Here is a 12148-nt window from a genome sequence, read left to right on the forward strand (position 1 = left end):
CCTAAGTAAATGAGAAGTAAGCAACTTACAAAACTCTAGAAATCACAGAAACAACTCGCTGCCTGGACAGTCACCCAAAGTTCCTCTGCACCATTGGGGCATCCATCTTCGGACTACACTCCCATAGTTTCCAGCAGACATTTCCATGAAGCAGGAAATTTCAAAGGCAGTTCAGTCACAATCTGTTGTGTTCTGCAGAATGTCTTGCAGACTCCTTCATGAATCAAGAACCCCGAAAGATCATCTCAACTTTAGGCAAGTTCAGTAGTCCTCTCTCTGCGGGTTCTCTGTGTCCAGTTTATGCAATAGTCCAGGCAAGAACAGTTTCTTGCCCAAATGGCTATCAAACTCCATAAGGATTCTCTTCGATGCCCATCTTCTTCCTGAAGTAGATTGGTGCTGCTAGGAGCAGAGTGTCTCGTTGTCATGAAAAGCCATAAGTTATTAAAACATTTAAAATGCCATATTCTATAATCTTTGAAAAATATGAAGAATGCCTATCTAAAATAAATCTATACACATCTAGAAAATCTAACTAACATAACTACAAGCTTGACTATTATAGATAACTATTTAATAACTTATATACATAACATTTTTACATGAGCTAAATGACTAAATCCACTTAAAAACCTGAGAAGGCTTAAAAATAAGGAAAAGAGAGTTTAATGCAGCTTTTTGCTGTTTGTGGGTTGCATGCTGCAAAGAAATTGTCCTGACTCAGCAGCAGGAAAAAACTGGCTGTTTTAAAATGCTCGCTTTCTGGGCTATGCCACCATTGTGATCTCTGTCTGGCTCCGGTGGGAGACAGAGCTTTTGAATAAAGCATTTGGAGTAAAATGCTATGGCTTGCTTGATGGCAATGTGGACTGCTGTGTGCCTGGAACTGTGCGTGGCTCAGGGGCACCAAATGGCTCTGAGGCAGGAGTGGCTCAGCTCCACCATGCTGAACTGATCTCAAGCAGGAACTACCGTAATTACTGTGATAACACGGCAGTTAAAGTTTAGGCTGGGCAGGATACAGGTGGTACCATATTATCTGTACATGGTGCAACTTAAGTTTTTAAGAACTGCTTAACATTTTAAGAAATGCTCCAGGATAGTAAAAAAAAAATTACAGATTCACAATAAAACAGATTCAGACAGACCACTAAATAGATCACAGCGTTGGATGAGTGTATGTAGGCTTGAAAGAGAGAGAAAAAAATAGAGAATAAAGTTAATGCCTGAAAAAAAAAGGACAAAGTTTTTGAAGAGACAGAATAAAGTAAAGTGATAAGCCACATAAAAATGGAAAATTCACAGAGAGTCTGGATTCTTTGTATTATTGTGTTTTCTTTGAATCTTTTGACTGTAAAGGAGCTAAGTACAGAGAGACATTTCATTATATGGGCTGCCAAGTGGAATCAGAATGGACTTCATAAGGGTATTATGACTTCATAATTTGGGTCTAAGGATATGATGCTTTGGAAAAGAGTTTCTTCTTTTGTTTTCACAGAGGATAAGACACTGTGGATTGCGTCTATCCCAATATGGTATGATAGACCATGCCCCCCTGAAAGGTTGCTGTGAACACCCTCAAAAAATTACTTCACTCAACTGCCGACTGAGATAACCCTGGCACACAGGTTACAGCATAAAAGACATAAACAACAGCACCCCCATTACGCAGGAAGCATTTTGGAGAGAAATAACTGCGCCCATGTTCCCAAATATAGTTTATAAGCGTTCTTTTATATTTAAAGGGGGAGATGATATAGATATAAATAATTTGCATTGGTATGGATTTTAAGGTCGATTTTGTTATATGTATTTCTGATATTGATTAAGGTATTGTGATTGTGTAGTTCATTTAAAATGTAATGTATATAGGTAGTTAATAGATAATCATAATAGTCAAGTTTGTAGTCATGTTAGTTAATATTTTCTAGATGTACATAGATATATTTTAGGTAGGCATTCTTCATATCTTTCAAAGACTATAGAATATGGCATTTTAAATGTTTTAATAACTTAGGGCTTTTCTTGACAATGAGACACTCTGCTCCTGGCAGCACCAATCTACTTCAGGAAGAAGATGGGCATCGAAGAGGATCCTTATGGAGTTGGATAGCCATTTGGGCAAGAAACTGCTCTTGCCTGGACTGTTGCATAAACTGGACACAAAGAACCCACAGAAAGAGGACTACTGAACTTGCCTAAAGTTGAGATGATTTTTCGGGGTTCCTGATGCATGAAAGAGTCTGCAAGACATTCTGCAGGACACAGCAGATAGTGACTGACTGCCTTTGAAATGTCCTGCTTCATGGAAATGTCTCTGGATACTATGGGCCTGTAGGCCAAAGATGGATACCCCAACGGTACAGAGGAACTTTGGGTGACTGTACAGGCAACGAGATGTCTCTGTCTTTTCTAGAGTTTTGAAAGCTGCTTACTTTTTGTTTGCTTAGGTAATATTGTGTTCTTGTGGAGTCTTTGATGGAGTTGAAGAATAGATAGATAGTTATAGTTTTCCATTGTTATGATAAAAGATAAAATAGATATAAATATTGTAACTGTAATTCTTGCTTGATAACTGTTATATGTAATTTTGCTATGTTAAAGTTAAAGCCTTCTTTTTTTGTTTAAACAGAAAAAAGGGGAAATGATGTGGGAGTGTCATATATCAATCTGTTGATTTCATTGGTTAAGTAATAAACAAACTGCTTGGCCTCATAGCTTAGAACATAGGTGGGTGGAGTAAGCAGAACAGAATGCTGGGAGGAAGAGGAAGTGAGCTCAGAGTTGCCATGATTCTCCCACTCCAGGCAGACACAGGTTAAGATCATTCCTGGTAAGCCAGCTCATGGGCTACACAGATTATTAGAAATGGGTTAGGTCAATATGTAAGAGCTAGCCAATAAGAGGCTGGAACTAATGGGCCAGACAGTGTTTAAAAGAATACAGTTTCCATGTAATTATTTCTGGGCATAAGCTAGCCATGTGGGCGGCTGTGTGCCAGGGATGCAGCAAGCAGCTCCCTATCTCAACAGGGGCGCTGTTAATCAGGTATTTTAGGGTATAACCTGTGTGCTAGGTTCATCTCAGTCAGCAGTCAAGTGAAGTAATTTTTTGAAGGTGTTCACAGCAGCCCTTCAGTAAGGTGTGGTCCATCATACCATATTGGGATAGAAGCAATCCACAGACTCTCACCCTCCCTCTATGAAAACAAAATAAGAAACTCCTTTCCAAAGCATCATGTCCTTAGATCCAAATTTCAAAGTCAAGGCATTTTCAAAATATCTATGTTGGATTAGTTCAGCAGCATTTATAAACAAATATCTTTTAGTAGCTGTTGCTCTTTTCTCAGCATTCAAACAATTCAAACAGAGCATAATAGCATATAGTAGCAAGATTCTCATTGTATTTTCCATCTTTGTGTGGCTTTATTTTAACTTCTATTTCATTTATTTTTACTTTTATTTTGTATTCTCTGTATATCTTTGTCCTGGAATAACTCTGTAGACCAGGCTGTCCTTGAACTCTCAGAGATCTGCCTGTCTCTGCCTCCCAGGCATTGGGATTAAAGGTGTGTGCTACCAGACCTTGAAGTCACAGAGGTCAATCTCCCTGTGCCTCCCAAAGGTTGGGATTAAAGATGTGTACTACCACACCCAATTACTCTCTTTCTTCCTTTTGTTTTTTGTTTGTTACTTTAAGAACTTTAACTTTTAGCCTGCATATATTTTTAACACACTGTAAACCATTTAGAAATTTTCTTTGTCTTTGAATCTCTATTTACTGTATATCTCTCTTTTTCTGACCACATGAGTCTTTAATGTACCAAGCAATGTCAGTAAGACTAAAGCCATGGCTTTGACTGCTGGATCCAGCCCATTCCTTAGCTTTCCAGACTCGTGGCTGAGGTACCGGCTGTAGCCATGTTTAGTGCCATAACTCTTTATGGCATTTCAAGATCCCTGCCAGCAAACAAGCTACAACACTCAAATGCTCTCTCTGTAGCTGACCTCCTGCCTCAAAGAGTCAGAGTGTGCCCTGGCAGGACAGCCCAGAAAGCTGGCATTTTAAAACAACACAGGTTTTTTTCCTGCTACTGCTGAAAACCAACAAGCATTCAGTCAGCTTTTATCAACACCATTTAAGTGTTTCATGGCAGGACCTCTTAAGAGCTGCAGGGTTTTGCAGCTAAAGCTGAGTCAGGAAGCCTCTCTAGATGGGAGCGCTTGCTTGCCTCTAGCAAGCAGAGTAGACCCAAGAAATTGCTGCTACCAAGAAAACATGCTTTACTCTATTCTTTCCGAAGCTTTCTCAGGCTTTCCATGGAGTTCAGTCATCAACATTTGGGTACCATTCTGTTGTAGGAGCTGCCGGCCTCTTCCCACAGCCTGGCTCCTGGCCGCTTGGCTAGCTTATGCCCCAAAACAACAACACGGAAATTGGATTCTTTTAAACACTGCTTGGCCCATTATATCTAGCCTCTTCCCTGCTAACTCTCACACCTGGACTAGCCCATTTCTAATAATGTGTGTAGCACCCCAAGGTGCGCTTACCGGGAAGATTCTTGCCTACGTCCATCCTGGGTCAGAGCTTCATCACGTCTGCCCAGGAGAGGGGAGCATGGTCTCTGAGCTCACTTCCTCTTCCTCCCAGCATTCTGTTCTGTTTACTCCTTCCACCTATGTTTTAACCTATGAGGCCAAGCAGTTTCTTTATTACTTAACCAATGACCTTCCTCCATCAAATGTTATATGGAAAAACAAAAAACCCAGGATAGCCAAAACAATCCTATACAATAAAGGAACTACAGGAGGCATTACCATCCCTGACTTCAAACACTATTACAGAGCTACAGTAATGAAAACAGATTGGTATTGGCATAAAAACAGAGACATTTACCAATGGAATTGAATTGAAGACCCGTATATTAATCTATAAACCTATGAACACTTGATTTTTGACAAAGAAGCTAAAATTATACAATGGAAGAAAAAAAGCATTTTCAATAAATGGTGTTGATATAACTGGATATCAACCTGTAGAAGAATGAAAATAGATCCATATCTATCACCATGCACAAAACTCAAATCCAAATGGATTAAAGACCTCAATATCAGTCCGAACACACTGAACCTGATAGAAGAGAAAGTGGGAAGTACCCTACAACAGATGGGCAGGGGAGACCACTTCCTACGAATAACCCAATAGCACAGACAATAAGAGCAACGATGAATAAATGGGACCTCCTGAAACTGAGAAGCTTTTGTAAAGCAAAGAACACTGTCATTAAGACAAAAAGGCAATCTATTGATTGGGAGAAGATCTTCAACAACCCCACATTAGACAAAGGTCTGATCTCCAAAATATATAAAGGACTCAAAAAACTAGATATTAAAACTCTAAATAACCCAATTAAAAAATGGGGTACTAAACTGAACAGAGAATTCTCAACAGAAGAATTTCAAATGGCCAAAAGATATTTAAGGAAGTTCAACTTCCTTAGCTATCAGGGAAATACAAATCAAAACAATTTTGAGATACCATCTTACACCTTTCAGAAAGGAAAAAATGAAAAACACCAGTGATAACCTATGCTGGAGAGGATGTGGTGTAAAGGGAATACTCATCCATTGCTGGTGGGAATTCAAACTTTTACAACCACTTTGGAAATCAGTGTGGTGGTTTCTCAGAAACTTGGGAGTCAACCTACCTCAGGATACCACTCCAGCAATACCACTCTTGGGAATATACCCAAGAGATGCCCAATCATACTACAAAAGCATTTGTTCAACTATGTTCATAGCAGCATTATTTGTAATAGCCAGAACCTGGGAAAAACCTAGATGCCCCTTAATGGAAGAATGGATAAAGAAAATGTGGTACATCTACACATTAGAGTACTACTCAGTGGTAAAAAAAAAAAATGACATCTTGATTTTGCATGCAAATGGATGGAAATAACCCAGACACCAAAACATAAACATGGTATGTACTCACTATTAGTGGATTCTTACCATAAACAAAGGACATTGAGCATATAGTTTGCAATCCTAGAGAAATTTAGTAATAAGGTGAAACCAAAGAAAAACATATATAGATCCTCCTGGAAACTGGAAGCAGGCAAGATTGCCAGGCAAAATCTGGGACCATAGGAGTGGGGTGGGGTGGGGGAAAGAGGAGAGGGGGAGAGAGAAGGGAGAACAGGAGGGTTAGGGAGAGCTTGGGGGAGTGGGATGGTTGAGAGGGAGAAGGATGGATATGGGAGCAGGGAAGAAGATATCTTAATTAAGGGAGCAATTTTGGGGTTGGAAAGAGGCTTGGCTCTAGAGGGGTTCCCACGTATCCATGGGGATGTCCCTAGCTAGGACCCTGGGCAGTGGAAGTGAGGGTGCCTGAAATGGCATTGTCCTATAATCAGACTGATGACTATCTTAAAAATCACCACAGAACCTTCCTCTGGTGACAGATGGACATAGAGACAGAGACCCACATCGGAGCACTAGAATGAGCTCCCAAGGTCCAGTTGAAGAGCAGAAGGAGGTAGAATATGAGCAAGAAAGTCAGGTCCATGAGGGTTTTGTCTACCCACTGAGACAGTGTGCCTGATCTAATGGGAGCTCACCAAATCCAGCTTGACTGGGACTGAACGAGCATGGTATCAAACTGGACTTTCTAATGTGTGTGATAATTGGGGCAGACTGAGAAGCCAATGATAATGGCACTGGGATTTGTCTCTACCGCATGTACTGGCCTTTTGGGATTCCAGTCTATTTGGATGCATCCCTTCCTAAGCCTGGATGGAGGGAGGAGAGCCTTGGACTTCCCACAGGGCAGGGTACCCTGCCTTCTTTTAGGACTGAAGGGGGATGGAGGGAGAAAGAGTGGGGAGCGGGAGGGAAGTGGGAAGAAAGGAGGAAGTGGGAATTTTGAATGGCATTATTTACAAAGTAATAAAAAAAGAAGCTTACAGAACACCAAATAGACTGGATCAAAAATAGTCCCCTCACCACATAATAATCAAAACACTAAACATATAGAATAAAGAAAGAATATTAAGAGCTGAAAAGAAAAAATGCCAAGTAACATACAAGGGCAGATATATCAGAATTACACCTGACTTCTCAATGGAAACAATGAAAGCCAGAAGGTCCTAGTCAAGTGTTATGCAGACATAAAGAAACCACAGATGATAAGCTCAGATTATGAAACCCAGCAAAGCTTTCAATTACCATAGACAGACCAAATAAGATATTCCATGACAGAACAAATTTTAACCAATACATAGCCACCAACCCAGTCCTACACAAAGGACTAAAAGGAAAACTCCAACCCAAGGAAGTTAGCTGCATCCACAAAAACACAGGCAATAGATGATCTCACAGCAACAAATCCCAAAGGAAAGAAAAACACCCACAATAACATCACCAACAATGAACATTAAAATAAGAGGAACTAGGAATCACTGGTCATTAATATCCCTTCATACAAATGGACTCAACTCACCTATAAAAAGACAAGAACGAACAGACTGGATATGAAAACAGAATCCATCCTTCTGCTGCATACAAGAAATACACCTCAACCTCATAGACAGACATTGCTTTAAAGTGAAGGGTTGGGGAAAAATTTCAATCCAATAGACCTAAGAAACAAGCTGGTAAAGCTATCCTAATACCTAACAAAACAGACTTCAAACTAAAACCAATCAAAAGAAACAAAGAAGGACATTTTATGTTAGTCACAAAAAAAAATCCATCATGAGGAATTCTCAATACTGAACATCTATGCCCCAGATACAAGGAAACCCTCATATGTAAAGAAACACTACTAAAACTTAAATCAGACATTAAACTCCACACACTAATAGTGGGAGACTTCAACATCCCTATTTTCACCACTAGACAGGTCTGCCAGACATAAACTTAACAGAGAAATAAGGGAACTAACAGAAGTTATGACTCAAATGGACTTAACAGACATCTATAGAATATTACATCAAAACATATGAGTATACCTTCTTCTCAGCAACTCATGGAACCTTATCAAAAATTAACCACATACTAAGTAACAAAGCAAACCTCAACAGATAAAAAAAAATAGAATAACCCCATGTATCTTATTGGATATCCATGGGTTAAAATTAGAATTCAGAGGAACGCTAATTTCAGAAAGCCCACAAACACATGGAAATTAAACAATGTTCACCTGAATCATTAATGGGTTAAGGACGAAATTAAAGACTTCCTAAATTCAATGAAAATGACTACATGACATACCCAAATTTATGGAACACAATGAAAGCAGTGTTAAGAGAAAAGTTCATAGCACTAAATGTCTACATTAAAGAAGCTGGAAAAATCCCACACTAGTGAGTTAACAGAACACCTGAAAACTCTAGAACCAAAAGGAGCAAACACACCCAGGAGGACTAGACAGCATGAAATTGAGAACTGAAATCAACAAAATAGAAAAAAAGAAAACAATACAAAGAATCAATGAGACAAAGAGTTGGTTCTTCAAGAAAAATCAACAAAATAGACAAACCTTTATCCAAACCAACCAAAAGGCAGATAGAGAATATTCAAATTAACAAAATCAGAAATGAAAAGGAGAACATAAAAACAGACATGGAAAACTTAAAAGAAATGGACATAAGTGACCCCAAAAATTCTACCAAGAAACTTCTACAATCATAAACCCCTTTAGTAATATAGTAGGATACAAGATTGATATATCAAAATAAGTCAAAAATATCAGTAGCCCTCCTTTACACAGATAATAAATGGGCTGAGAAAGAAATCAGAGAAACATCACCCTCACAATAGCCACAAATATCTTGGAGTAACTTTAACAAAACAAGTGGAAGACCTTTGTGAAAAGAACTTTAAATCTTTAAAGAAAGAAACTGAAGAAGACACCAGAAAATTGAAAGATCTCCCATGCTCTTGGGTAGGTAGAACTAACATAGTAAAAATGGTAATCTTACCCAAAGCAATCTACAGATTCCATGCAATGCCCTCAAAATCCCAACAAAATTTTTCACAGACCTTGAAAGAACAATACTGAACTTTATATGGAAAAACAAAAAACCCAGGATAGCAAAAACAATCCTGTACAATAAAGGGACTTCTGGAGGCATCACAATCCCTAACTTCAAACTCTACTACAGCGCTACAGAATTTAAAAAAGCCTGGTATTGGCATAAAAGCGGACAAGAGGATCAATGGAACCAAATCAAAGATCCAGATATCAGTCCACACACCAAGAACACCTGATTTTTTTACAAAGATGCAAAAAATATCAAATGGAAAAAAGGAAAGCATATTTAACAAATAATGCTGGCATAACTGGATATCAACATGTAGAAGAATGAAAATAAATCCAAATCTATTGCCATGCACAAAACTCAAGTCCCAATGAATCAAAGACCTCAACATAAAGCCAATCGCACTGAAACTTATAGAAAAGAATATGGGATGTATACTTGGGCATATTGGCATAGAAGATCACTTCCTAAATATAACCCAGTATCACAGATAGTGAGATAAACAATTAATAAATGGGACCTTCTGAAATGGAAAAGCTTCTGTGAAGCAAAGGGCATGGTCAACAAGACAAAACAGCAGCCTACAGAATGGCAAAAGATCTTCACTAACTCCACTTTGGTCAGAGGGCTGCTCTCCAAAATATACAAAGACCTCAAAAAAGTGGTCATCAAAAGAACAAATAATCCACTTAAAAATGGATTACAGACCTAAACAGAAAATTATGAAAAGAAAAATCTAAAATGGCTGAAAAACACTTAAGGAAATGCTTGACATCCTTAGCCATCAAAGAAATACAAATCAAAACAACTGTGAGATTCTATCTTAGACCTGTAAGAATGGCCAAGATAAAAAACACTGATGACAACTTATGGAGGAGAGGATGTGGGATAAATGGAACACTCCTCCATTGCTGGTGGGATGCAAACTGGTACAGCTACTTTGGATGTCAATGTGGCGATTTCTCAGAAAATTAGGAAACAACCTAGCTAAAGACTCAGCAGTACTCCTTTTGGGTATGCATCCTTTGGATACCACAAGGACATGTTCTCAATTATGTTCATAGCAGCATTTTTTGTCATAGCCAGAACCTGGAAATAAGCTAAATGCCATTAGACTGAATGGATAAGGAAAATGTGGTATATTTACATGATGGTGTACCACCCAGCAAAAAAAAAAAAAAATGACATCTTGAAATTTGCAGGCAAATAGATGGATCTAGAAAACATATTCAGTGATATTTAGACCCAGAAATACAAATAGCTTATGTACTCACCCATAAGTGGCTTTTACACATAAAGCAAAAACAAAAAACAAAAAAACCAAAACCCTACATTTCACAATCCCAGAGAACCTAGACAATAAAGAGAACCCTAAAAGAGACATACATGGATCTAATGCACATGGGAAGTAGAAAAAGACAAGATCTCCTGAGTAAATTGGAAGCATGGGACTTTGAGAGTGGATATGAGGGAAATGGAGAGAAAAGGCAGGGAATGGAGAAAAATATATAGCTCAATAAAAACTAAATAAATGAATAAATAAAACAAAACAAAAAATCAATCATGGTTGGGTTTAGAGAAGGAGATGGCCATGCTCCAACACCACAGCCAGCTTTAGTTTTTAATTGATTCAAGACTACATAAAGACTACCTGCTTAACATGTCTGTAGAGAACAGCAAAAAGAGACATTTTGAAAGGCTTATGAAATTTTATCATGCTAAAAGTATGCCATACCATTAGGTCAATTTACTCTTTTCTTGGTGTTTTTTTTTAATAGATTTTCCTCCCTTTTTCTTCTGATACTTCATTTGTCCAAAGATCTTTAGATTCTTCCGTTGGATGTTTTTATTCTCCTGGAAAGACAAAAACAAAACCCTGCACTGATTTTAATTTTGACAAGTTTTTCTTTTTGCAAGATTAAATTGTGATGGTATTATCACCTCTTCTAATCAAGAGTCTATCATGTTCTAATCAGATCTTTATCAATTTTGATGGTATCTACTGCTTTTCTCCTGTGGAAACAAAAGCAAAACCTCTCCCCCAGTATAACACATATCCTGATTTCCATTTTGAGGTCAACACCTCTTTAAAGTATATAGGCTGATTTAGTTCAGTGTTTTTCTTTGTTTTTTATCTTTTCTATTTTCCAGTGTCTCTCTGCAGCTGTTTTTCCCTTTTCATTATCATTTAAAAATTTAAAGTTCAATAAAACACTGTACAATCTATCTCTAGGGGTTGTTATTACCCTTTCTGTTTATTAAGCATAATTTTTCTTTCTATAATTGCTTGTTCTGTAGGATTGTGTGGTATGCCTGTAATATGTTCAGTTGGTAGAGGATGAGACTCTTAATCTCATGGGGTTGTGTGTTCAAGCCCCATGTTGGGTGCTGGAAGAAGGGATATCTTTACTGTTATAAAACTTGAGTACAAATATAAGAAGCATTGATAATTACTATGGTTGTGATGTTCTCACCACCATTCATCTTCTGGCTCCAAAAGTCCTAGGCAACCTTCCAACCCTGCCAATTTCTTCCAGGGCTGCTCTTACTTTTGCCCTGGTTCCTCCAAGAACTTCTTGATTCATTCCAGCCAGCTGAATGTTAACTTTGCCTCTCAAATCAAATGCTCTCTTTAACTGGATAATGGGCCATGACAATAACAGAATTCCTATAACATTCGCTAGCTTCTGGCAACTGGTAAGTGTAAGGCCTTGGTGTTCTTTGATTTACAGTTGTATCACTCCAACCTCTGTCTTTGATATCACATGTTCTCTTCCCTCTATGTTTTCTCTTTTATAAGGTTAATTTGGTATGAATTCTTCATCATTTTGTTCTGTTTTGGGATGTTTTCTCATGCCATAGCCAGGCTAGCTTTGAACTCACCCATGCTAGCCTCAAACTTGACTCAAGCTTCTGCTTCAGCCTCTAGGTTGTGAGGATTACAGGTCTGAGCCACTATGGCAAACTTTGCCATAAGTAATTGAGTCTACAAAAATCTCTTTTGCAAAGAAGGTTACTTCCTTTTTTTTAAATTTATTTATTTATTAAAGATTTCTGTCTCTTCCCCGCCACTGCCTCCCATTTCCTTCCCCCTCCCCCAATTAA

This window comes from Microtus ochrogaster, linkage group LG4 (assembly GCF_000317375.1).
Source record: "Microtus ochrogaster isolate Prairie Vole_2 linkage group LG4, MicOch1.0, whole genome shotgun sequence".
Classification (NCBI taxonomy): domain Eukaryota; kingdom Metazoa; phylum Chordata; class Mammalia; order Rodentia; family Cricetidae; genus Microtus; species Microtus ochrogaster.